The sequence below is a fragment of the Acomys minous genome (genome assembly GCF_964271855.1).
Source record: "Acomys minous genome assembly, chromosome: 19".
Classification (NCBI taxonomy): Eukaryota; Metazoa; Chordata; class Mammalia; order Rodentia; family Muridae; genus Acomys; species Acomys minous.
The window spans coordinates 12,152,042-12,176,135 of NC_140499.1; the positions used below are offsets into that span (position 1 = coordinate 12,152,042).

Below are 24,094 nucleotides of genomic sequence, written 5' to 3' on the forward strand. Positions count from 1 at the left end.
TTCTTTAAAGCATTCTTACTTCAGTGTTTGAATGATGACTTTATCCCATAAATGTCTTATACACTTTAAACATACCAAATGCGAGGCTGTAATTCTGTGGCAGAGGACTTGCCTAACATACACAAAGTCCCCAGTATGGTTCCCCAGTTTCACAAAAACAAAACTAAGCCAGGCATGTTGGCACAAGTCTTTAATCTCAGCACTCTGAAAGCAAAGGCAGGTGGATCTCTGTGGGTTCGAGGCCAGCCTGGACTACAAAGTGAGACCAGGACAGCCAGAGATACGCAGAGAAACCCTGTCTCAAAAACCAGTAAATAAGTAAATAAATAAATAAATAAATGAAATAAATAAATAAATTTTAGGAGGCTAAATACTCCCAGCATAAAATTTCTTCACCAATTATATCTATGAATATCCCACAAAAAGCACTGTTTGGGTAATGATGCTTTAAGGTCCTCTTTGCTTCAGGGCAAGGATGTTCTGAAACTGCTGGAAATATTTAGAAACACAGATTGCCTGGAACGTGAGGGGGGGGGGGAAAAAGGAGGCCTTAGGGTAGAAAAGAAAGTAAACAGGGAATATAGAAACACAGTCCAGTGAAACACAAAGGAATGAATCAGTAAGACTGTGTTGGGGACGAGTGGCGGTTTTGAGAATGTTATTTTCAGTCTTCTACTCCTTAAAAATTCCAGGGGGCACTAGGCTGCCAGGCTTGCCTTTGGCGTTAGGTCCTGGACTTCAGGCTTTTTCAATATGATAAAATACCAGTAGGGGGAGGGAAACACAATACCGTTATCAGTACTAATTTCCTCTCTCTCTCTCTCCCTCTCCCTCTCCCTCTCCCTCTCCCTCTCTCTCTCCCCCTCCTTCCGTCCTCCCCTCCCTCCCCTACCCCTCTCCTCCTTCTCCAGACAAGGTGTCTCTGTCCCGGCTGTCCTAGCACTCGTTTTGTACACCAGGCTGGCCTCGATCGGCCTCAGATACGCCTGTCTCTACCTCCCGAGTGCTGGGATCATAGTCGTGCCCCATATGAAAGTCAACAGATCTCTCTCATTCCTCTCAAGCAAAAGAGATTAATACGTTACGCAGTACCAAATCACCACCTTGAGTCTAACTTGAAGCCAACATAACTTTTTTGAAGCCTCCAAAATGAAAAACAGTGACACAGCTTCTACAGCTAGGATACAAGGAAAAAAGATGGGGCATAGCCAAAGGACTCTGTGAACTGAGTCGAAGGACTGCAGAGGGTTATCAGAGTGGATTACGAATTAAACCAGTGTTCGCAAAGGACGTCTTCCTAAAATCGGCACCTGATTTGGGACAGCCGCCCTTCATGTTGCCCTCATTTCGTTTTCTCTTTGGGCGTCCCTTGCTCCCAACTTTCCTGTCTGCTTCTCCCAAGACAGACTGTCGCTGGAAAAAACAGGCGTGACACGTCTGCCGTCCCAGGATGACACCACAGCCTTAGCTACCGCAGCGCTGAGTCGCACTGCCACTCGGGGCGGAAGAGCAGCGCGCAGGCGCAGTGAGTCACTGTTACCGACTTTGCACACTGCCCGGCCTCCTCTCCTCCGCCTCACTTCCGGTCCCTCGCAGATCTGCTTCCGGGGCGTTGCAAGTTTGGCCCCTCCTCAGCTCTCACCCTCCTCTGCCCCAGGAGGGGGGAGCCGAGGGGGTGGGGAAGAGTTCGTTGTTTGTTTACACGATGTGAGCGGAAAGAGAGACCAATAAAGTTTATTCTGGAAACAAAAGGAAAAAGAGCCCGGGCGCCGGCGAGCGGAGCCGGGGGTGGGGGCGTGCGGCGGGGCCGGCGCCGAGCGGAGCGAGCAGTCGAGCGAGCGGCAGTTCCGGTGCCGCGGCGGCCGAGGCTGGGGCTGGGGCGGCCGGCGAGGCAGCGCTCGGGCCCGGCCGGGCCGCTCCGCAGCGGCGGGGGAGAGGGCCCGGGAGGCGGGCGCCGCGCCGCCCGCTGTCCTCTCCCTCGGCGCCGCCGCCGCCGCCGCCCGCGGGGCCGGGACCCGATGCGGCTGGAGCCGCGCAGCCTGGAGGAGCCGGAGCGTGAGTAGATGGCGGGGAGGGAGGGAGGGCGGGCTCCGGGCGGGCAGGCGGGCGGGAGGGCTCCGGGCCGCCGCCCGGTCCTCCTCCATCGCGCGGTCGCGGGGCGGCCGGGAAGGGCACGCAGGGCCGCACGCCGCGGGGTCGGGTGTCGGCTAGCCCCGCCGCTCGCACTCTTGCCGGGCCTTTCCTCCCGGAGCTGGGTGTCGGCTCGCGGGCGCGCGTCTTCTCGTAGCCTCCTCCCCAGCGCTCCAGGGACCGCGCGGCCTCGGCCGCCGCTCCCGGACCGTGTCAGTCTCCGCTGTACGTGGGTAGATGGAGGACGAGCGGAGGGCTGGCTTGTGCAGCCTGCGTCTGTGGGGAACCGGGTAGACTGCAGCCCGAAGCTCGTGCCTTCACTGCGCCTTTGTGCACACGCGGGGCGTGGGCTCGCGGGACCCTGGGGAAACCGGCTTGGGAAGAGCCCAGGTAGCTTCGGTGGCCGTTGCCACTGCAACTTTTGAAGCACTTTGGACCATATTGGAGGCTAGCCTCTCTCGGTATTTGTTGACATCGTGTGATGTAGAATCTGTGTGTTTGATGGTGCATTGAAAGAAAAGTCCTGGGCCCAAAATTAAGAGATATTGTGTTGCTAAATTAATTTGGACAAATCAAAACAGGGTGTCTTGATTAGTGGGCTCCCATTGCAACTGCAGTCCAAGAATTTGTTGACATGTCTGTGTACTCAAGTTGTAAGGTATTTTTGTTTTAAACTAAAGCGTTGGGTTCTGGTTGACAGCGTAGATCACGGTCTAAATAAACATCACGTGTTCTGGAAATTTTTAATTATCAGACAAACTGTTCTGCAGTGTCATCAGTCAAAATTATCTGAAGGGTACGTTTGATGTTGATGGTGTGGCTTTGTTTTTTGGGGTTGGGTTTTGTTGATGATTTCTAGGTTGTTTTTGTTTTTCGTTTTTCACCTCAGAGTTTTTAAGGGAGACAATGGGAAATATGTAATCATCTATACATTATTTTAAAAATTGTGCACTTTTTCAAAGTAGTGATTTCCCTTTTTTAAAAAAAAAATCACAGAACGAGTGACTGAAACAAATGGTACCACATCAGAATAGTAATGTCATGAGGAGGGAAATGAGGTAACAAATGTTGCCGTTTTATTGGTGACAGATCGCAAAGCTTGAGCGTATTGCCTGTCCGAGTGGAAGGAATTAAAAATGGACACACAAATGGAAAACGCCGAGTTTATATAAGGTTAAATTTCAAGCAGGTTGCATGCAGTACTGAAGAAGTGTCACTAAGTTCATTAGCTAAGTGAGACAGTGAGCGTGAGAGAGTGTATTTTCCTGGGAGCTCCGTTTGTGGACCGCTGCTAACAGCACCTGCGGGTCTTCGGGACCTGGCTTCCTTCCTGTCATAAGGGCTTCTGTCCCCAATCACTACTCCCTTCAAAACGCATCTAAATTTAGAAAGAGAATACTCACATAGAGTGGGCGATGATAACTTCTAAAAGGCAGCTTACTGTCTTATTTCCCTTTACTGAATGGAGAGTCTAAACAGTTGGCAGTCATGTCCAGAGCATTTGCTCTGTTGGTCTGTTTATTTGAAGAGAGCGAAGTTAATCCTGTTTGATCTCTTTAGCAGCTTGAGTGGCATTAAAAGGATCAGTTCTCTCTATTTTACTGTTCTATATCTCAAATTCCAGAGTGGAAGAATCTTTAAATGAAGTGTTTATGAAGCATCATGAAAGATTTCCCTTCCACAGAAGTACTTAGGATCTTTAAAAGTATCAGGCTTCAGAAATCTCCTATCATACTTCGTCTTGTAAGGTAGAGAGAGTCAAGTAGGGGTTTTAGGAAGTCTCATTCCTCTTTCAAGTTTTGGGGTTTGTTTGTTTTTTTGTTTTGTTTTGTTTTTTGAGACAGGGTTTCTTTGTGTAGCCCTGGCTGTCCTGGACCCACTTTGTAGGCCAGGCTGGCCTTGAACTCACAGCGATCCACCTGCCTCTGCCTCCCGAGTGCTGGGGATTATAGGCGTGAGGTTTTTTGGGGTTTTTTTTTTAACCTGTCCTGTGTAGACAGAACAGCATCATTTTCCCTAGGAAATTATATTTTAATCTGAGGCCAGACAGGTGGCAAGAGACAAACTCATTGACAAAACCAGCACTTTCTGACTTCTTTCTCTTCTACCACTCATCTTGTCCTGGTCATTGCTTATTTAATAGAGTTGGGAAACAGGGTCTGAAGAAGTGTAATTAAGATCACCTTTTATTTTTTTTTAAACTTGCAGTAGTGAAATATGTGTTCTTTCAGGTCTTGCTTGCTTGGTTTTGGTTTATTTGCTTGGGCGAAGGCTGTGTGGTTGCTACTGCTGTTACTGTGCTGGGGTCTTGCTGTGCAGTTTATGGCCTGGAACTGAGGTACTCTTGCCCTCACTTAGCTAGGATCCCCAGCAGCCACCACCTTGCCTGGCCTCTTAAAGCTTCAGCAGTGTTCTTCCGTCCCAGCTACACAAAATTACGATAAATTCTGATGTCCTTTGTTTGACATGGAGCCAGACCTGTTCTGTTTACTTGGTTTTAAAGTTCATGAAATTCTGATGGACTGGATTGTGAAGCCCTGTCGCTCAAGGGCCTGCTTGACTTGGTCCTTGTTTCTCCCTGTCCGCCGTGTGGTAGCTCCCTGGCCTTCCCTTGCTCTCCTGTGCAAGGGCTTCTTACACTTCCTGCAACACTAGTGCACTCAGTTTGCCTCTCCAACTCCCCTCGCTTTCACATTGTTTCCGGGTTAGATGTCCCTGCTTCCTGTTCCCATGGCATGTTGTCCCACACTGTAACCAAATTTCCTCACTGCATTGTCATCTGTTTGTCCGTGTCTTCCACCAGGATGTGAATTCCAGGAGGATGGGGACTGGGCTGTCATATAAACAGTTGTGCGTTTTAGCAGCTCTAGTAATACGTGGTATGCAACTGACTGAGCAAGCACTTAGGTGATACTTCTTTACAATGTGTAACAATTCATAAGTAGCAATTATGTTTTTAGTTTTTATTTTCTGCCAAATACATGTAACTTTTCCTCTAAGAGTATGTATCATTGAAGCTGCTGCTGTTCACATTGATTTCACTTAGAGACATTTGAGATGTTATAAATTAAGCCAAGTGACACTCAGTTCCAGGCACACACATGCATACAGGAGCGTTATGGACTGTTACCAGATCCGCTGGACTGGAAACCTGGAGACTCACCTGCATTCAGATCATCCTTTCCCTCCTTTTAGTTGTATTTCTAGGGATGTCTTGTTCCATGTGCTCAGTGATTTAGCCTTAAAATTCAGAGCAGCAAAGCCAGATGTAGTGGGCACGCCTTTAATGCCAGCAAAGGCAGGCAGATTGCAGTGAGTTCGAGGCCAGCCTGGTCTACAAAGTGAGTGTCCAGGACAGCCAAGACTACACAGAGAAACTGTCTCGAAAAAACAACAACAACAACTTCAGAGTAGCAAAGGCAGCCTTGAAAGCTCATGTGTTCAGAACCTTGCTCTAGTCAGTGCCCACTGCAGAACTCTTTGGACAGATATCTAAACCTGTGTGATGGGCTGTTACTGCTCAGCAGAGAGGGCTGAATTCAGTTCAGATCCAGGAGCAGTCTCAACTGATCTAGCCAAAGTGTTCATTTCCATTAGAGAAGCTGTCTTCTCTAATCCAGCGAAAGCATCTGTATAGTAAGTTCAGCTGCTGTACGGGAAGTGTGACTATCATCCCAAACCATTGTGGCTTTTGCTTTTGTTTTCTTAGAACCCCATTCAGTGTCTAGACACCAGGTTTAGGTCAGCTTGAGTGGAAAGTACTATGCCTAGATAACAAGTGCCCAGCTACCAGCGCATAGGTGAACTGAAGAGCTTACAGGTCTCCCACATTAAGCAAAATTAGATTTGATCTTCCCAGAAAGGGAGCTGGGCACAGTGGCACACGCCTGTAATCCCAGCATTTGGGAGAAGAGGCAATCAGATCTCTGAGTTTGCTCTACAGGACAGCCAAGGCTACACAGAGAAACCCTGTCTTGGAAAAAAACCAAAGTAAATAAGTAAATAAATAAAATTAACAGTGACTTACAAAAAAGTCTCAAAAACTTCGGTGAAATCTCTTTACAAGCTCTTGAAGTTCAGGGACCATTATTGAGTAATTTCAAAGTAATATAGGAAATATAGAAAAACTGGATCCCAGGGCTAATCCCAGAAGCTAGGTCCTAAGCATGTTTCCAGTGTTCAGACAGGAAGAAGTGGAAAGAACCTGCTGAAATTAAAAATTGAGAGTGATGGTTAGGAGAAACATGTATTTGCGTGTAACAAACACAAGGCAACGTGACAGTGAAATTTGAGTAACCTGCACAAAGCCTAGGATTACTGTCGTTTTGAACACTCCCATGTCGGAGAGACTGTAATGTGGCTCAAGGTTCAACATTGAATGGCTGATGCTAGTGGGCCCTGGTTAAGGAACTTTGAGGTGTTAGTCCCCCTCTCTTTGCACCTGCTCAGTTTAGGGAGTTGAAACTTAGAATGCTGCAATGAAGAATATTAAGTTAATGAATGATGAAAGACGTGGCTTACCAGAAAAGTTATCTTCCTCAAAGTCAGTGTGTCCAAATCAAGCAGTTTCTGATGGGTATTCTGTGCCCTGATCGCAGGGGTTGGAGAGATTAGTTCTCGACAACCCCCTGTAACTCCAGCTTAGGCCTCATCTTCTGTGGGCATCAGCCCTAGTGGTCACGTAGTCTATGGTGACAAACAGCAGCACCTTTCGTCTCTCCTTTAGTACAGTAAGAACTGTAGTGTGTTGCTTGTTCAGTATTAATGTATTAGGGAGAAAATTTAAGTGGTTTCTCACGCTCTGGCATAAACCATTTAGGAAATAATACATACGTGATAATTATTTCGAATTTATATCTAATACAGAATAATGTGTTTTCTATTTGGCCTGGATATTAAATACTTGGTTTTGGTAGTTAGCATGACAATTTCTTTAAGTTATACTCATTGATAAGCTGTTAACTGTTACTAACTTTTAGCATATAATTGGATTCATAACAGAGGAATCTTTCCAAGGTCCATGTTGTCATCTGAAATAAAGAAATCCTAAGGGACCGCACATAGGAGGCACACTTCAGGTTTTTATAATTTATTTAATACATGCTAGAGAAGGTAGTGTTCCCTGTGAAAGTCTGCCATGGTAGAATCACTTTGTTGTCAAGCTGTCTCTGTTTGCTGGTGCTAGTAAGAGTGACAGAGAACTGTTTCATCAAATACCTTGGAAATATCAGGTAGCAATGTCAGACAGCACGATGAAGAGAGAAAACTGTCCATTCCTTCTGTACGTTCTGGAGACAGAAGCAGGTAGGTCTCTGAGTTCAAGGCCAGCCAAAGCTACATAGTGAGACTGACTCAAAAAACAAATGAAAGCAGTGATTTTAAAATTTATAATTATTTGGAAATCAAAATACTTTTTACCTGTCTATCAATTAGTAGCTATACACATGAAAAAGTAGATTAAGAAGAAACTGTGCCTAGGTCCTCTATTCAGTACATATGTGAAGTATATAAGAAACACGTGGTTAATCCCAACACTTGGGAGGCAGGGCCAGGTGGAACACTGCAAGTTCTAGGGCAGCCTGGCCTACAAAGCAAGTCCAGGATAGCCAAGGCTACACAGAGAAACCCTGTCTCAAAAGAAACAAACACTGGGGTTGGAGAAATGGCAATAGTTAAGAATCCTTACTGCTGCCTCATGGAGGACCTTTGATTACTGGAATCCATGCACAGGGCTCATAATTCCTATAATTGCCAGGGGACCCAGTGCCTCCAGGCTCTGTGGGCATTTACTCATATGCACATACTCACACACAGACATGTACATGCGTTTAGAAAAAGAGAAACACTTGTATAAGTTGTTGAGTTGCATATTTTTATTACTGATTGGAGGAATTTGTTTGGTTTTTGTTTTGTTTTTCTGTAACAGAGCCCTGGCTATCTTGAACTTGCTTTGTAGACCAGCCTGGCCTTGAACTCACAGATATCCACTTGCCTCAACCTCAAGATTGCTGGGATTAAAGGAGTCTCCCACCATACCTGGCCTGGAGGAATTTTTGTTATTGTTGTTTTTACAAAAACAGATAACAAAAACAGATGCGTAGATTAAGAGGTTGTGCTTGGGGGAAGAGAACATTGTGTCAGATTCCTGAGTGCTAGAATTGTGCTTTTAACTTGGGTGTGTGGCCTTAGATCTAGGTCTTTCAGAGTGTTTGTTCTTTACTGAAAAATGTCTGATATTCTTCACAACTCATTAACTATTAGACTCTTAGTACCCAGGCTTGTTTCTGATTTCAGAGTGAGTAAACCACTCCCTAGAGGAAGTTTAGTCCTTAGTTCCTCAATTTTCAAAAGCTAAATTTTTCTTGTACGTTTGTTAAGTTTGCATATATTTGGAAACTTGTATGTGAAATTGTGTGGCTGTCACTTGGGAGAAACCTCCCTTCCAACATCAGTGACTTTGGAAAATCAAGCTTATGGCAGGTGTGGTCATTTCACTCACTGGCACAGGGTGCAGTCAGATGGTTGACAGGCATTGAGAGTAGGTCAGCAGTGATGCCAGTGGTCAACACAGGAAGCCAGGACACTAGTCACAGTACTCTTAATAGCACGGACCATCATCTTACTGTTAAAGACTTCTAGGAAAATATGTTCCCTACTTCTCTTGGTAAACCAGCTGCACCAGACAGTTTTCCTAGGTCTGTCCTCAGTTGTGTTGACAAATACATGGATAGATGGCCGCGGCCGCTGCCCTCCATCAGGCATGCTGCTCCTGCTCTTAATGCCAAGATCACTTCTCCTTGTTGTTAGTCAGGGAACCTCTCAGCTAGTGGGATATTCAGGCTTGTTTTGAGTATGTACTTGTTTTTCAGCATGCTAAGCTGATTTCTGTGGTTTATTTCTCTTCGAGGGCTCTTGCTTTCCCGGGTTCTTTACGTGATGGGCTTGCTGCCCACCTAGGCCTGAAGTACTCACTGCATTTCACTGTTCACGCACTGCCTTTAACCTGACATTGAATGAAGTGTTCTTTTTTCCTTAGGAGCTGTTGGCAGCTCCAAACATTTTGGAGGGTTTTTTTTGTTTTGTTTTTGCCAAAATAGCTACTGTTCTATGAATCCAGGTTTATGAAATACAGACAGAATCAAGTATAAAGCATATTAATAGTGAAAACATTGAAGTCAGTCACTACTTAAATTTGCCTGAAATGAAACCGTGTGTTTGTTTGGGCTGCAGGGGAGGGAAGGGTCGAATCCACAGCCTGTCCTCGTGAAGGTTTCCTCAAAGTTTAACAGCTCTTGTTATTTGTAGCTGATGCCCTCAGAGATGATGTGTCAAAGCATTTTTGAAGGAGGTATTTTGTATTGGTTTTTTAATTATATACTAAGTGTAAAAGTTGAATGTAACCTTTCCAAAGTAGTTTCTAGCTTGCCTGGTAGTGGGAATGGTAGGAAGACGCAAAGCCATTGTCTTTCCTGGAGTGACAGCTTTGTTTCCTTAGTAGTATTGTGAGACTTCCAAGCCCCCAAATCTTTTTTAATTAAAAAATTGAAAATTTATTACAGTATGTGTGTGGATATACATGCTAGCTTACACATGTGGGGTCAGAGGACAACTTGATGGAGTTGGTTCTCGAGATTAAAATCTGTATGGCAGATGCCTTTATCCTTTGAGCCATCTTTTCACCAGCCCCAGGCATTTAAGTAAAGCTCATACAGTGCTTCTAGAGCACTGTTGCCTATGTTCTCTGGTGGTCTCTATTGAGGATAGCAAACCAACTGCAGAGCTTAGTGCACTCCTGCAGCAAAGAATAGAGCGAGTGTAATCTGGCAATGCTGAGGACCATGACGCCAGCACAGCCTTAGAAAGCGAGAGGATAGCCAGTGTGCTGGGCTGCTGGTTAAGAGCATGGACCCTAAAACCAGAGTCGTGAGCGATACAGAGGAAATAATTTAGTCTGTCTCTGAGTGATGGCATGCTTTCTCACTTGAAAAAGAAAGGTGGCCACGACTGCTGGGACCATAATATAACAGGAAGGCATTTAGGAGTACCCAGCACACACTGGGCTGTTCAATAACAGCCCCTGGGCACTTTGAGAGTAAGGGCCACATCTTAGTCATTCATTTATTTTGGAGTTGTGACGTTGTGCGGTGAATTGAATTCTATTCTGAGAATGTTGTGCTGGGTCCTGGCTCTTGGTAGCTAATGAATACTCCCTTCTAACAGGCTTAGAACATTAGTCAGTTCTTTACTGCTTACTTTCTGTTCCATTAAAATATTAAAATTTTAACATTTGATAGTGGAGAATGAGTGGACAGCAAGTATTAAAGAAAATGGGTTTAGATTTCTTGCATCTTAGCTTCAGCTTCATGAGGCCAGAGCTTCTCTGTGTACACCTGGCATCACAAGAAATCCCAGCTGAAATGCTGTGAGAGAAAATTAATAACCTCAGCTAATACCCTGAGTAGCACTCTGCATTGAAGCAGCACTTGTTCGGTGCGTTTGGGTGTTCCTGTCCCATCTTCATGTACTAAAGGGCATAGTCACGTCCTGTGGGACGTGGATAGGGCTTATGTGCAGTTCTCACTGGCTTAGAGTCTTTATTAAATACTGATCTTGCATATGTAGGCTTTTCCCCCCCACTTACTTCATATACACAGACTAGATATCTTGTAAACTTTATAACTCCGTTATGTAAAAATAAGGAAGGCAGCCGTGTGGTTTATTTCCGTGTGTTTAATCTGTTTTCCTTTAATCTCTGAAACAGCTGTGGCACACATTTCTGTCAGGTCATCTCCCTGGCTGTAGTAAGTGTTGTGGGTGCTCAGACTTGAGTTCTACAAAGCAAATCTTTCTGTTGTCTTATCTCCCTTTTAGCAGGTTGGGCCATTCTGCTCTTGATGAGATACACAATCAGTCACTTTACAGGGTTTTGAGCCCTTGGTGGCGCATCTCTCATAAACCAGGAAAATCTATTATGCTTTAAGATTGTCTGTTACATACTATAGCATGTCATTCAAATGGAGGTCGAGGACCACTGGCAAGAGTCACTTCTCTTCTTCACCATGTAGGTACAGGGATTACACTCACGTTGTTTGGCTTGGTGGCAGAGCTTTTATCCACTGAGCCATCTGCCAACCCAAATCTACATGAGTTTAAAAATTAAATATGTGGTTACTAATTCACATCAGTAATTTATCATAATTACTGAATATTTTCATTGTCATGTGATTTAAAGAGTGATTTTTATTGATACTTCAAAGTATTTTTACTATATATAAAACTGTAGAATTCAGAGATTGCTGTGCGCATGCTGTGAGAGTTGGGACTCAGCTTGGTTCCTTCTGTGGGTTGTGACTAACGTAGGGATGGAAGTTGCTAACTTGGACTGGCACGGTGATACTCTTTTGTAGTATCTGGGAGGCTGAGGCAGGAAGATCAAAAGTTCAAATCTATCCAAAGTGTGTGTGTGTGTGTGTAGTAGGGCTGATTTTTGTTGTTGTTGTTGTTGTTTGTTTTTTTAATTTAAATGTCATCACAAGGAATCTCAGCTGAAATGCTGTGGAGAAAATTAATTTCCTTGGTATTGTAAGTGTGTTCTACAGAGAGAAAGAGAAGCAGAAAGATCGTGTCTGTTCATGTGTGGGTATGCATGTTTACCTACCTCCATAAAGGTTTGTGGAGGCCAGGAGTCAGTGTCCTGTGGTCGCCTTGGTCATTCTCTACCTCTAGTATAGTCTTGATTAGCTGTATGACTCAGAAGAGAAACTGCCGGTTAGGTTGGCTGAATAATTTTGTTGGTGCAGATTTGGCTATAGCAATCTGTGCATGTGTATTCTTTGTGTCACACACATTGTCACTCAGACATTCATGCTCATCCTTTAAATACATTTAAGTACAAGACATCTATAAAGTTATAGACAAAAGCCTTTAGCACTGTACATTTTGTAGCTGATTTAAGAGAGTGTTCAAAGATAAAAAGCTAATAAACCAGTTTTTGCGTTGCGTTTGAGATAAATATGAGTGCCATGTCTTGGGAACACAGCTTTAGGTTGTCTAGAATGATGTATTCTGCCATGGAGGTGGCAGCATAAACTTTTATCATCACAGAACAAAACACAGCCTTAAATGAGAATATTTGCCAAATAAGTAGTAGGGAGAAAAATGTTGTCCATCCACACTGCCTAAGCTGGCTTCTGCTAACACCCCTGAAAATGCCTCTCTCAGTCAGTGATCATTTGTTGTGGAGAGATACAACACATTTGCTCACCCCACATGGGACCAAAATATGGATATCATCCTAATCAAACTTGGTGGACCACTGAGTTTTTATTGGGGTTACTTACAGAAGCAGAAATGACTCCGAAGACATTACCAAGGCCCACTCAGCACAGGTAACAGCTCAGAAAAGCACAGACACTGGACATGCAGGCAGTTCAGCTTGGATAGACCTTTCCAAATGACTCTGATTTAAACCTCTTCCAGGCAGCTGGTCTGACTTCAGTCTTCTTTGCAGCTTGGCTTCTCTAGAATCTTCTATGTAACTCAGCTTTTGTTGTTTACTGTGGGAGGGAGGGGGGGGCCTAGTGAATCTGATCAGTTTCAAGGACTTCCTGAAGTTATTTTGAGTTGTTTGCCCTTTTGTTTAAGGAGATTCCCTGCAGGATGGAATGTTTCAATCTCAGAGGAAACTGTTACACAGCACCATTCAATAAGGTGTTCTTAGGCTTGTCTGATGCCACAAAGTTAACAAGTTAATAATTAACAAGTAGCATAGTAAAGGTGGGTTTAGGCTTGTGTGGTGTCACACAGTTAGCAAGTAGCATAGTATTCTTGTTATAGTCTAGAAATGTAACACGTCTAGTTTTACTGCATCAAAAGCCTACATGCACAAGCCCCAGTAAGCCCCACAAGGGCCCTTGGCCAGCTACAAAACTGGCACATGGAAACAAAGGTATACTTTTCTCTTTACAAGACCATTCAGGGGCTGCTGCTTCTTTCCCATCTGGCATGAGGCATTAACTGGGCTTACATGAAGGGCATGAGTATCAGATGAGGAAAGGACAGTGAAGTATAGACTTGTCAGAATGCTTACTTTGTCTTTCTTCTCCTTTCTATTTCTCTAGACAAAGAGGTTGGCAGATTTCCCCTTTGTGTTTTAGAAAGTACGTTTTGCCCCATATGGTTAAAACCATTTCAATTAGCAAATCCACAGTCTTACAGAGAGCAGACAGGGGAGAAGGAGACTAATAGTTTAGTGGTCACAAGACATGATGTTGAAAGGTAACTAATTCGTGATAGTCAGGTGATCACTGTTCTTGAAAAGCCTCATGACTCACAAGGTATAGTGTGTATGTAGCATCAGCATATGGTAAGTGATCACTACATGTTCCATAAGGATATGTACAGTTGTAGTGGCAACCTAAAGTGTTAAAATTGTATGTGTAATATGAGCTACATGGAGCATTTAAAAGTGTGGGTTGTGTGTGACTATGTTCACCTGTCAGAATACTCAAGCACAGATAAGAGTTTGTTGTAGCCATCTAAGGCCCTTTCTTTTGTTCTTAGGGTAATTCTTACTTGCTAATCATAAAATGCATGTAACAGTAGACTCCTGGATTGCCTTTTGTTCTTACTTTATAATTGTCATTGTATTTGGCTTCTAAATTATAGTCAGTTGTTTGGGTATAGTAAAACATGACGTAGAAAAGAGATGAATACTGAGAAAGAAACTGGATAATTCCCATTTGAGGTGTAATATAATTGTATTTTTAGGAATACCAAGGAATCAACTGAGAAACTATTAGATTAAAAGTAAAGAGTAACTCTATATAAAACAATGTAAAAGTCACTAATAATCCTTTATGATCATAATAATTGTTTAGAAAATATAATGAAAGGAAAAATCATTTATAAAAGTAAGAGAACAGATTATTTTAATGAAAAATATGTGAGTTGTGGTTAAGCAAACACTGTTGAATTGTATGGTAGTGGCACAGGATGTTCCTGGGTGAGAAGTTTAGCTATTACAAGAGTCAGTTCTTACAGCTAGGTGATAGTGGTGCATGCCTTTAATCCCAGCACTGAGGGAGGCAGAGGGAGGAGGACCTGAGTTTGAGGTCAGCCAGGTCTACAAAGAAAGTAAAAAACAGCCCAAGCTACACAGCCAAAACAACAACAAAAAATTAGAAAGAATCAGTTCTTCCTATTGATTTAAAGGTATAGCATAATTTTCATCTTAAAAAACACATTTGGGAAATTAGGATAGTTCTTAATTTTGTCTGAGAGACTGTAAGTAGGTAAAAGAAAGACGACTTTAGGTAAAAGCCAAGATCAGCAACTTTTCCAGTTCTCTTGAGGTATCAAAATGCACTCTAGAATTAAAGTGAGCAAGTTGGACACCAGCATGAGTTTATCAAGGTGATTAAAAGAAATAGAGAACCCAGACGTGGTTATTTCATAATGGACTCAACAGAAATCCAGAGGGGAAGTCCTATATTTTAGAAAATAATGTCCCCCTTAGTTTTCAATAACGGTGTCACTGGAATACCTCACCCAGCCTCTGCTTCTGTTCTGTTTGCGTTTCCATACTGCTACTAGAGTTGTCAGTGTGGTAACTGGCAGCATTCATGAACATTCTATCAGAAGTGGGTTTTACAGAAGAAAGTCAGGGGAGAGACATTACTCCCATGGCTGTAGTGAGCACCCTCAACTCTCAGATGTGCCTGCCTGGCTTGCTAAGCCCAGGGGACCTGCACTGCTCCTCAGGTGGACTTCACAAGAATAACTCAGTCAACTTAGAACATTTTACTTTTAAAGTCTTGTTACTTGCTTTTTTTGTTAAAATGTAAATTCCCAGATCCTCAAAATTCTGACCCAACAGATCTGTAGTGGTGGGAACATGGGTTTTAGTGAGTGTCCCTTACATAGGACTCCAGGCTGGCACGTGAAGGAAGCCAGCTTTGGGATAAGGTGCGGTGTCACAGACGAGCCTCCAGCCACTCTGAGCTACTTCAGACACACCAGGCCTTTGATTCCCTCCTGTGTCAACTGCACCTTCCTGATAGCTTGCGGACCTGGCACACTGGTCTTGTTTATGGTGATCTGCGTAAGATATTCCTGGATGCACTCACAAGCAGGCAAACTCTCCCACAGTATTTTAGGAAGGAAAGCGAAGTCTGGAGAAATTATCTGCTTGTTGTTCCCCAGATTTGTAAGTACAGGGACATTTCTGATTTCAGTCTTTACAGGACTTTATGATAGCAAAATTATTCTTTCTCTCTTTTTGAGTACTTTTTTTTTAATTGTGCCTGACAGTGTATCTTCTATTTTGTTTCAGTGGGAGGGATTTAATAATTAACTTTTTGTTTGTTTTGTTTTTCAAGACATGGTTCTCTCTGTGTAGGTTGGCTGTCCTGGACTCACTTTGTAGACCAGGCTGGCCTGAAACTCACAGTGATCTGCCTGCCTCTGCCTCCTGAGTGCTGAGATTAAAGGCGTGTTCCACCACACCCAGCTAAACATTTTTTTTATTATAGTCATACTTTATAAAATAATGCACATAGCTCTAGGGAAGGAGCTAAGTATTCTTGGATATTAAGCTGTTTGTCTGCTACCTTCACACCTGGCCATCTCTATTCCGCCTATAGTGTATTTGTTTCTTTGGAAGAGCAGGCTATATGCTCAGTAGTGAGATGTTCCCAACCTGCCTCCCCCCCCCCCCAAAAAAAAACCCAAAAAACAAAACACAGCAAAAAACCCTTAGTACTATGAGCTAAAATATTTATGTAGGAAACTTCTTATTCTATAGCACTTCAGGCAAAGGCTTGTATGTCTGTAAGTTTTCAAGTGGGCATCAAAACTTAGTTTCTGAAGCTTAGATGTGTAGCCTGGCTAAAAACTTCATTCCTATTCTGTTGATGGAAATCCTAGGAGCCTACAGGACATGTAGCTGTGGTTTAAACCAAATGCTAGCAGTGCAACATTTAGTAGCATCTGTTCTTTTAAAAGAAACATTTTGGATAATTGGAATCATCTTATAAAATCCTTATACCCAACTGCCAACTTTTTCTGGCAATATTTCTGGAACCAAAACCAAGAAAATGTAAGTTTGCGCCCCCCTCCCCCTTATTTTTTTAGTTTTTCGAGACAGGGTTTCTATGTAGACCTGGCTGTCCTGGACTCGCTATGTAGACCAGGCTGGCCTCAAACTCACAGAGATCCTCCTGCCTCTGCCTCCTGAGTGCTGGGACTACAGGCTTGTGCTGCCACTCCAGGCTTATGGTCCCATATTTTGAAATAAACCAAACACTGGGAAATCATTCTATCTTTAAAGGATTTCTAAATGAGTTCCTCAGTACCTAGAAAGATTGTAGGTTAAAAAGTAGGTATCCATTACCTCTCCCTAATTTTAAGCTGAAACACATACTTTAGAAAATAATGGGCATGGGCTGGGAAGCAGACGCAGTCCACAAAGCACTTCAGTGTAAGCATGAAGACAGGAGTGGGGTCCCCAGAACCCATGTAAGGAGCCACGCACGTGTGAGCCAGCAATCCTAGAGCTGGGACGGTAAGTATAGGAGCATTCTGGAGACTCATCTGGCCTGCCAGGATAGCCACTTGGTGTATTCCAGATTAAGACAGAGGGCTGTCTCAAAAACTAAGGTGAAGAGAGATTGAGAAAGACACATTCATCAATTCTGGCCTCCACATGTGCATGCTCACACATATCTGCAAGCATACACACACCCCTGTGAACACATGTAAATCATACTGACATGCACACAAAAGTAAAGCAATGAAAATGTTTGAGAAACAGGATAGCCTCTGGACTTAAGGGATATTAAAGTAAATATGAACATTGTAACTCTGGTTTTGAAATTTTCTATATTTCCTTTGGGTTGGTCTCGCACACACCCCCACCCCCCAAGACAGGTGTCACTGTGTAGTCTTGACTGGCCTAGAACTTAGGTAGACAAGTCTAGTTTGGCCTTGAGCTTGTAGCATTGATAGATATACCTCTGCCTTCTGAGTGTTGAGCTTAAGATGTACACCATTGCACCCAGCCCCTACTCTTTCTTAATCTTTGGAAATGGGGGGGGGGGGGAGAGAGAGAGAGAGAGAGAGAGAGAAAGAGAGAGAGAGAGAGTGAGAGAGAGAGAGAGAGAGAGAGAGAGTGTGTGTGTGTGTGTGTGTGTGTGTACACCATGGTGCATGTGTAGAACAGTCAGAAGACAACATTATAGAGTCAATCCTCCAGGATTCTGGAATCCTGGATTGAAGTCTCAATAGCCCTGTTCTCTTAATTTTGTTAACCTGCCTAATCAACATCTCACTACTTTCCCACGCCACCCCTCTGTCCCTCTGGTGTCTTTGTTCTTTACTCATGTATGCATGCATATGTTGGCTGCTGTGAGGAACCATGCCCAGTCTGCTCCTGTTTCCTTCATTGATGTAGGGTCTCTGTCAGATCCAGGTCTTGACAGTATGGCTAGCCAGCTTGTTCTGGAGATTCCACCTCTGCCCTCCTGGGGCACCTCACCCACCTGGCATTTACATGGGTTCTGGGAACCTAAAATCTGGTCTTCATGCTCATTTACAGGGCAAACAGTTTAACACTGAGCCATTTCCCAGCCCCTCTTTCTATGTTTACGAAACTGAGCTCTCCCTTTCCCAGAATACCAACTCAGTAATATTCCTGATTGCTTCCTGTGTTATAGCCTCTTCTTCCCAGTCCTCTTGCGGTTACTTTTTGTATTGTTTTGGTTTTGAGACGGTTTCTCCGTGTAGCTTTAACTGTCCTGGACTCGCTTTGTAGACCAACCAGGCTGCCTCTGCCTTCCTGAGTGCCGGGATTACAGGTGTGTACCACCGCACCCAGCCTTTTACAGTTACATTTTACACTGATGAGAAATGGTGACATTTCGTTTTATACCCATTCTGAACTCTTTGTTTTGATTATAGATAGATTCTAATAGCTGGAACAAATAGTACTTACATTATGTGTGTAAATGGTTCCCTTTACAGCCAAATGGAATACTTCTCTGAACCACGTTTAACATCATAGTAGTAGTCTTAGCAGTCAGCTCTCAGGGTTTATCTTTTCATACACACCACATAGAGCTCAGAACTGCTGTTTTCTTCATTTGAAGCAATGCTCTCATTGAATTTTTGGGCTCTTTCCTCCTAAAATGTTCTATTTGTGCCCCCCACCCTTTGTTTTTCAAGATGGGGTCAAACTCCCAGAGACCTACCTGTTTCTGCTTCCTGAGTGCTGGGATTAAAGGCATGCGCTCCCACCCCTCTTTACTGTTACGGCAGTTGCATAGATTCTTCAGCCTGACCTTACTGCTGCCTTAACCAGGACCTCTGTTCTTTCCTGAATGTTTTCTACTTTGGTCATACAGATTCTGTCTTCCCTATCTTTCAGCTTGGACATACTATCTTTTGTAATTAATCATTTTCTGATTAAACCGGGGGATTGGTTCAGAGGAAGTAAAGCTTTGAGGACCTGACTGTCCAGAAATACCCTATTGGTTTTTCCATTCATTCTGATAGTTTGCTAGCATAACATTCCTGGTCTAGCTATCTTCCAGCAGGTTTTAATCACAGCAATCTTCTGCTCTGTTGTCGCCAGGCAAGTGGTTCTTTGCTCATTGTGTCCCCCTAGCAGCTGTGTCATTGGTTACTAGGTTAGTTTCCTTTAGCTGTACAGTGCCTTTACTCTTCAGTGCCTTCCACTAGTCTTATCTTTTGGTGATCCAGGGAATAGCAGTTGCTTGTCCAGAGCTTTTTTTCATTTCTTTCCATGAGGCTGGTGGCATGTATGTCCTCAAAGGTTTTTAAATTTGGCAAATCTGATAGGTGAAATGTTGTGTCATTTAATTTGCATTTGTAAATGAGTAAAGTTTTTTGTTTTTGTTTGTTTGTTTTTTGGTGGGGGTGGTTTCGAGACAGGGTTTCTCTGTGTAACCTTGGCTGTCCTGGACTCGATTTGTAGACCAGGCTGGTCCTCCCGAGTGCTGGGATTATAGGTATGGGCCAGAGATTTTTTTTTTTAATTAGCCATTGGCATTCCTTTCCTATGAGTTCTCAATCCGTACTCTTATGTGTCTCTCATTTTTATTTATAGTTTCTGCTTTTGTCAGTTAACGAGTAATAAGTAGCTTTTACTTGTCTGTATTTTGTTTTTCCTTTGGCATGTTCCTCCTCATATAGCAGTTTTTATTTCTATATGTTGTTACATTGCTGCTTTTTATTTTAGTTTTATTTAGGAAGATCTTTTTCATGCATACTGAAAAGCACTATCTTAAACATCATTTTATTTTTACACAGTTTATTCAGAGTAGAGTTTAGTTTAATGTAAAATTTAAAAACATGTACTTTTTTTCATATTTTGAAACAGTCTCACACTATAGAGCTGGGTGGCCCACCAAACTGTTGGGATTATAAGCACAAACCACCTGTGCACGTTTGTCATCCCCCTCCAGTGTCTTGCTAGTTCTAGGTGGTCTTTTTCTTTTGATCTGAAATGATACATTGTATCTTTTTATTTCTTTTAAAGCGTTTTAATGTTTATTTTATCTTCAGTTATATGTGTCTGTGTATATACCAGTGCAGATGATCATGGAAGTATTTAATCCTTCTGGCGCTATGAGCCACCTGGTGTAGGTGCTGAGAACTGGACTCTGGTCCTCTGCATGAGCAGTACTGACTTAACCACTGAGCCAGCTCTTCAGCCTCCATCATTCAGTGTCTTTTGATTTTGTTGTTGTTGAGACAGGATCCTGCTGTGTTGCCCAGGCTGGCATAAGTCATCTTCCAGCCTAGCTTAGTTAGAACTATGTCTTGCCGCTGTCTGGGCCGTGCTTTTATTACATTTCTGTTTGTTTGTTTTGTTTTTGCCTGAACTCACAGACACTCACCTGCCTCTGCCTCTCTGAGTGCTGGGACTACAAGCATGCACCATAGTGCCTGGCTTTGTTACATTCTTCAGCCTCTGGCTAGATTCTTCTCCATGCTTTTTTCTAAGTTTTCTTGCTTGCAATTCTTTTTTAAACACTGGAGATAGTGCTTAATTCTACACATTTTATTGGCTATTGTATATTATATCAATGTATAAGTCCTCTCAGGGAGAGTTGATGGTTTTGTAAATTTTATCTTCCAGTTCAGAAATGTGTGACTCGTTGTTGTTGTTCGTTTTGGGGTTTTTTGTTTTGTTTTTGTTTTTGTTTTTGTTTTTTTGAGACAGAGTCTCTCTGTGTAGCCTTCACTGTCCTGGACTTGATTTGTAGACCAGGCTGGCCTCAAACTCACAGAGATCTGCCTGCCTCTGCCTCCTGAGTGCTGGGATTAAAAACATGTGCCACCACGCCCAGCCAGAAATGTGTTTTTGTATTGTCTTCTGTGTTATTTTATAGCACTGTATTTATTCCTGTCAAGTGTGCAGTTAAAGAACAACCAGCAGCAGTGTTTGTGTTGGTGCACAATGCTGTTGCTTACAGGTGCTCCTTCTCATGTGCGTCTCTGTCTCTTTTGACTGTTGTTTTGTTTTTTGTTTTGTTTTGTTTTTCGAGACAAGGTCTCTCTGTGTTAACCTTGGCTGTCCTGGACTCACTTTGTAGACTAGACTGGCCTCGAACTCACAGCGATCCACCTGCCTCTGTTGACTGTTCTTTTGTGTCCTCCACAGTGCACCACAGATGTGCCTGGTGCCCACAGAAGCCAAAAGAGGGCATCCAGTCTCCTGGAACTGCAGTTACAGACAGTTGTGAGCTGTCAGTCTGTTGCTAGAAATCTGGTCCCCTAGAGGAACAGCCAGTGGTCTTAGTTGCTCAGCCAGCTTTCAACTTCAGGAACATTACTTTTAAATTCAGCATCAAAGTCTTGGGGCGTGGACAAAGAGTACAAATTATTTGCTAGCATGCCAGTAGTCAGTGGCCAGTAATCCAAGTTTTCAATGGAGTTCTTGTTCCCGTCTGTCTTAGGGTTTCTATTGCTGTGATAAAACACATGACCTAAAGCAACTTGCCGGGAGGAAAGGGTTTATTTTGGGTTACATTTCCACATCACGGTATATCACTGAAGGAAGTCAGGGCAGAAGTTGTAGGCAGGAACTCAAGCAGATGCTGTGCAGGGGTGCTGCTCACTGGTTCGCTCCTTGTGGCTTGCTCAGCCTGCTTTCTTACAGCACCCAGGACCACCAGCTCAAGGTTGACACCACTCAAGTAAGCTGGGCCTTCTCATATCAGTGATCAATCGAGAAAATACACCTCAGGCTTGCCCCCAAGCCAGTCTGGTTGGGACATTTTCCCAGATGACTAACTTGTGTCAAGTAGACATAAAACTAGCCGGTCGCTGTGCACCCTTTTCTGCTCACGTCTGGGCATCTAAGCTTCGATCAGAACCATCTGTGAGACTCCGCTTAGCAGGACTCTTGGGCTCTTCCAGCCAGCGTCCAGAGTTAGCCAGCCAGTTTTTGCTTTTGTTTTGGTTTGGTTTTTTGAGACAGGGTTTCTCTGTGTCGCCTTGGCTGTCCTGGACTTGCTTTGTAGACCAGGCTGGCCTTGAACTCACAGCAATCCACCTGCCTCTGCCTCCCAAGTGCTGGGATTAAAGACGTGCGCCACTATGCCTGGCTCTAGCCAGCCAGTTGTAACGACACCACAGAACATTAACTGGGGAAGGGAGAGACTGCGTACTGCTGCCGGAGATTTTTGCCTTGGTTTATCCTGTTTGCCTAATATGAGGAGCCCTGCCCATTCTCTGCCTGTTAGAAATCCGTTTCCTTCTTTAAAAACATGCTTGAGTGTTGACATGCATACATGCCTGTTGAGAGGAGCTTAAGGAAGGGTTATTTGGGCTCTCAGTTTGAGGGAGTATGCCCATCATTGGGGCGAGAGCACAGCGGCGAGAGCTTGAGGCAGCAGTCACATTGTGTCTGCAGTCAGGACACAGGCATGTTGTGTTAGGCTCGGCTTGGCTCACTTTCCCCTTTCTTACTCAGGCTGGGGACCCCGGACCACTGAAGGCACTTTTAGCATGGTTTTCCCTGCCAGTTAGTCACGGTAGACAATTCCTCACCAGAACTAGGTTTCTGTACTGCTTCTAAAGCCCACCAAGTTGACAGTGTTAAAAGTCAAGTACACTTCATTCTGTAGTTACCATATTTTACTTTGTGGATTTTGATATATTAAAAGCAGAAACTTCTCTCTCTCCCCCCCCCCCCCGCCACACACACACACACACACACACACACACACACACACACACACTTACTTTCCTGGCAGTCTTTTTATTCTTTGAGATACGTAGCCTGGGCTGGCCTGGTACTCCCTCTGTAGACTATGCTGACTAAAAGAGATCCACCTGCCTCCACCTCTCAAAAGCTGGGATTACAAGCATGTGCCACCATACCAGGAACCCGGCAGTGTCTTTTAGAATTGTTCAAGGAATGCCTGTTGAATTAGGGACATGTCACTTCTCCAATAAGAATCTTTCTGGACTAGTAGTGATAAAGAACATTGACTATAGCTCAGCAGCAGAGCACTCATTCACGCAGCCTATGGGAAGCCTTGCTCTCAACCTTTAGCACCACAGAAACAAACAGAAAAGGTGACGGAAATGCTGAGAGCTCTGGAGACTGAGCACGTGCTGTCATCAGGCGCTCTGAGAATCAGGGAGACAAAGGACAGCAGAAAAACAGCAGTACTTTGATTAAGGAGGTGGCACTTGAGCAGCTTTACTTTTTGTTTATGCCACAGTACCTTTAAAACCCTTTTACTTTATGAAGGTGTCTTGAAAAGGAAGTGTAGGTTTTTGTTTTTGTTTTTTGCTGTTGTTTACTTACCTTGCTGCTGGGAACTGAACCCAGGACTTGCCCCCATGCCGAATGTGCTGTGCCAGAAACTTAGCCAGCAGCTACCTACCTTGCTGAGCTGGTCCCTACATAGGGGGCCATCTAACATCATGGAGATGAGTGTTTAACTTCAGAGTGTTTTGCACGTCGGTGGGGGGACTTTGTAGTATGTGCTCAGATGGGAGAAGAGCCAGAATTTTGACCTGGAAAGATGGCAGGACAAAAGAGCAGCGATGAAAATAGTGAGGCTAAGGTCATCTTCTTGCCACCGCACACCCGTACAGAGGGCAGCGACAGCAACAACAGGCAGAGGACGGCTCTGATGGTTTTGGAGTGTGTGACGGAGAACAGAAACATTCTGTTCCTTTTACTCAGGAGAGGAATTTCTGGGCTAAATTCAATAATAAGATTTATATTCTAACCAAAGAAAAAGAAAGTTTTTCTTTTTTTTCCTACTCTTGAGGCTAATGACTCATGCTCTTCTCAGAATTGTGCTTTTGTGGAAACTAAAGCATAGTCGTAAATACAGCCCTGTCATTTGGACTTTTGTGATAGCATTATTGTGGCTAGACTAGTCATGGGGTGGTGTTGATCCAGTTGTAATAAAGGAACCAAGACTGTTTGTGTAGTCTCACTCTAAGAGACATAAGCAAAAACAAGTAAAGTAATTATTGTAATTTGAAGAATCATGTGATGAAAATAGGAACTATAATTTCATTAAATTTTTTTCATCATTTTAGAGATCTGTAACAAAAAGTATTTCTTTTTAAATTTTTGTTTTGTTTGTGATACGAGAGAGTGAATCCAGGGTCTTGAGCCTACTATATAAGTGCCCTATCATTGAGACATATTCTGGAAATTAACATTGGAAATACTTTTAAGTATGTGTGTGTGTCCTCTTTTATATGCTTTAAGTTTGGCATGTGATTATCAAACGACAGTCACACCATATGATCTATCAGATCATAGAGATGATTAGTGTTAGCTAGGTGACGTTACTTCATGTCAGCTTTTATCCTGAAATTAAAGAATGGGGATTTGAATGTGCTCTTGCTGCAGGCTCCATGGTTATACTCTCTGGATTTTAACCCCATCAAGGTACTCCATTGCAAA

General features: G+C 43.6%; 1 protein-coding gene and 1 long non-coding RNA gene across 3 annotated transcripts in view; one reads left to right on the forward strand and one right to left on the reverse strand.

The window, feature by feature from the left end:
• The first annotated feature begins 1,613 nt into the window (after positions 1 to 1,613).
• Positions 1,614 to 24,094, forward strand: part of PIK3CA (phosphatidylinositol-4,5-bisphosphate 3-kinase catalytic subunit alpha) — a 71,695-nt gene continuing 49,214 nt past the window's right edge. For both annotated transcript variants that reach the window (XR_014776654.1, XM_084768484.1), the window contains exon 1: positions 1,614 to 2,055. The gene's annotated coding sequence lies outside the window, so the exon portion shown is untranslated. The remainder of the gene's footprint in view (positions 2,056 to 24,094) is intronic.
• LOC311589830 lies at positions 9,019 to 24,034 on the reverse strand. The gene is made up of 2 exons (XR_014776655.1): positions 19,097 to 24,034; positions 9,019 to 9,531 (listed from the first exon to the last, which is right to left on the reverse strand). It is a non-coding gene; the product is annotated as an uncharacterized lncRNA (long non-coding RNA).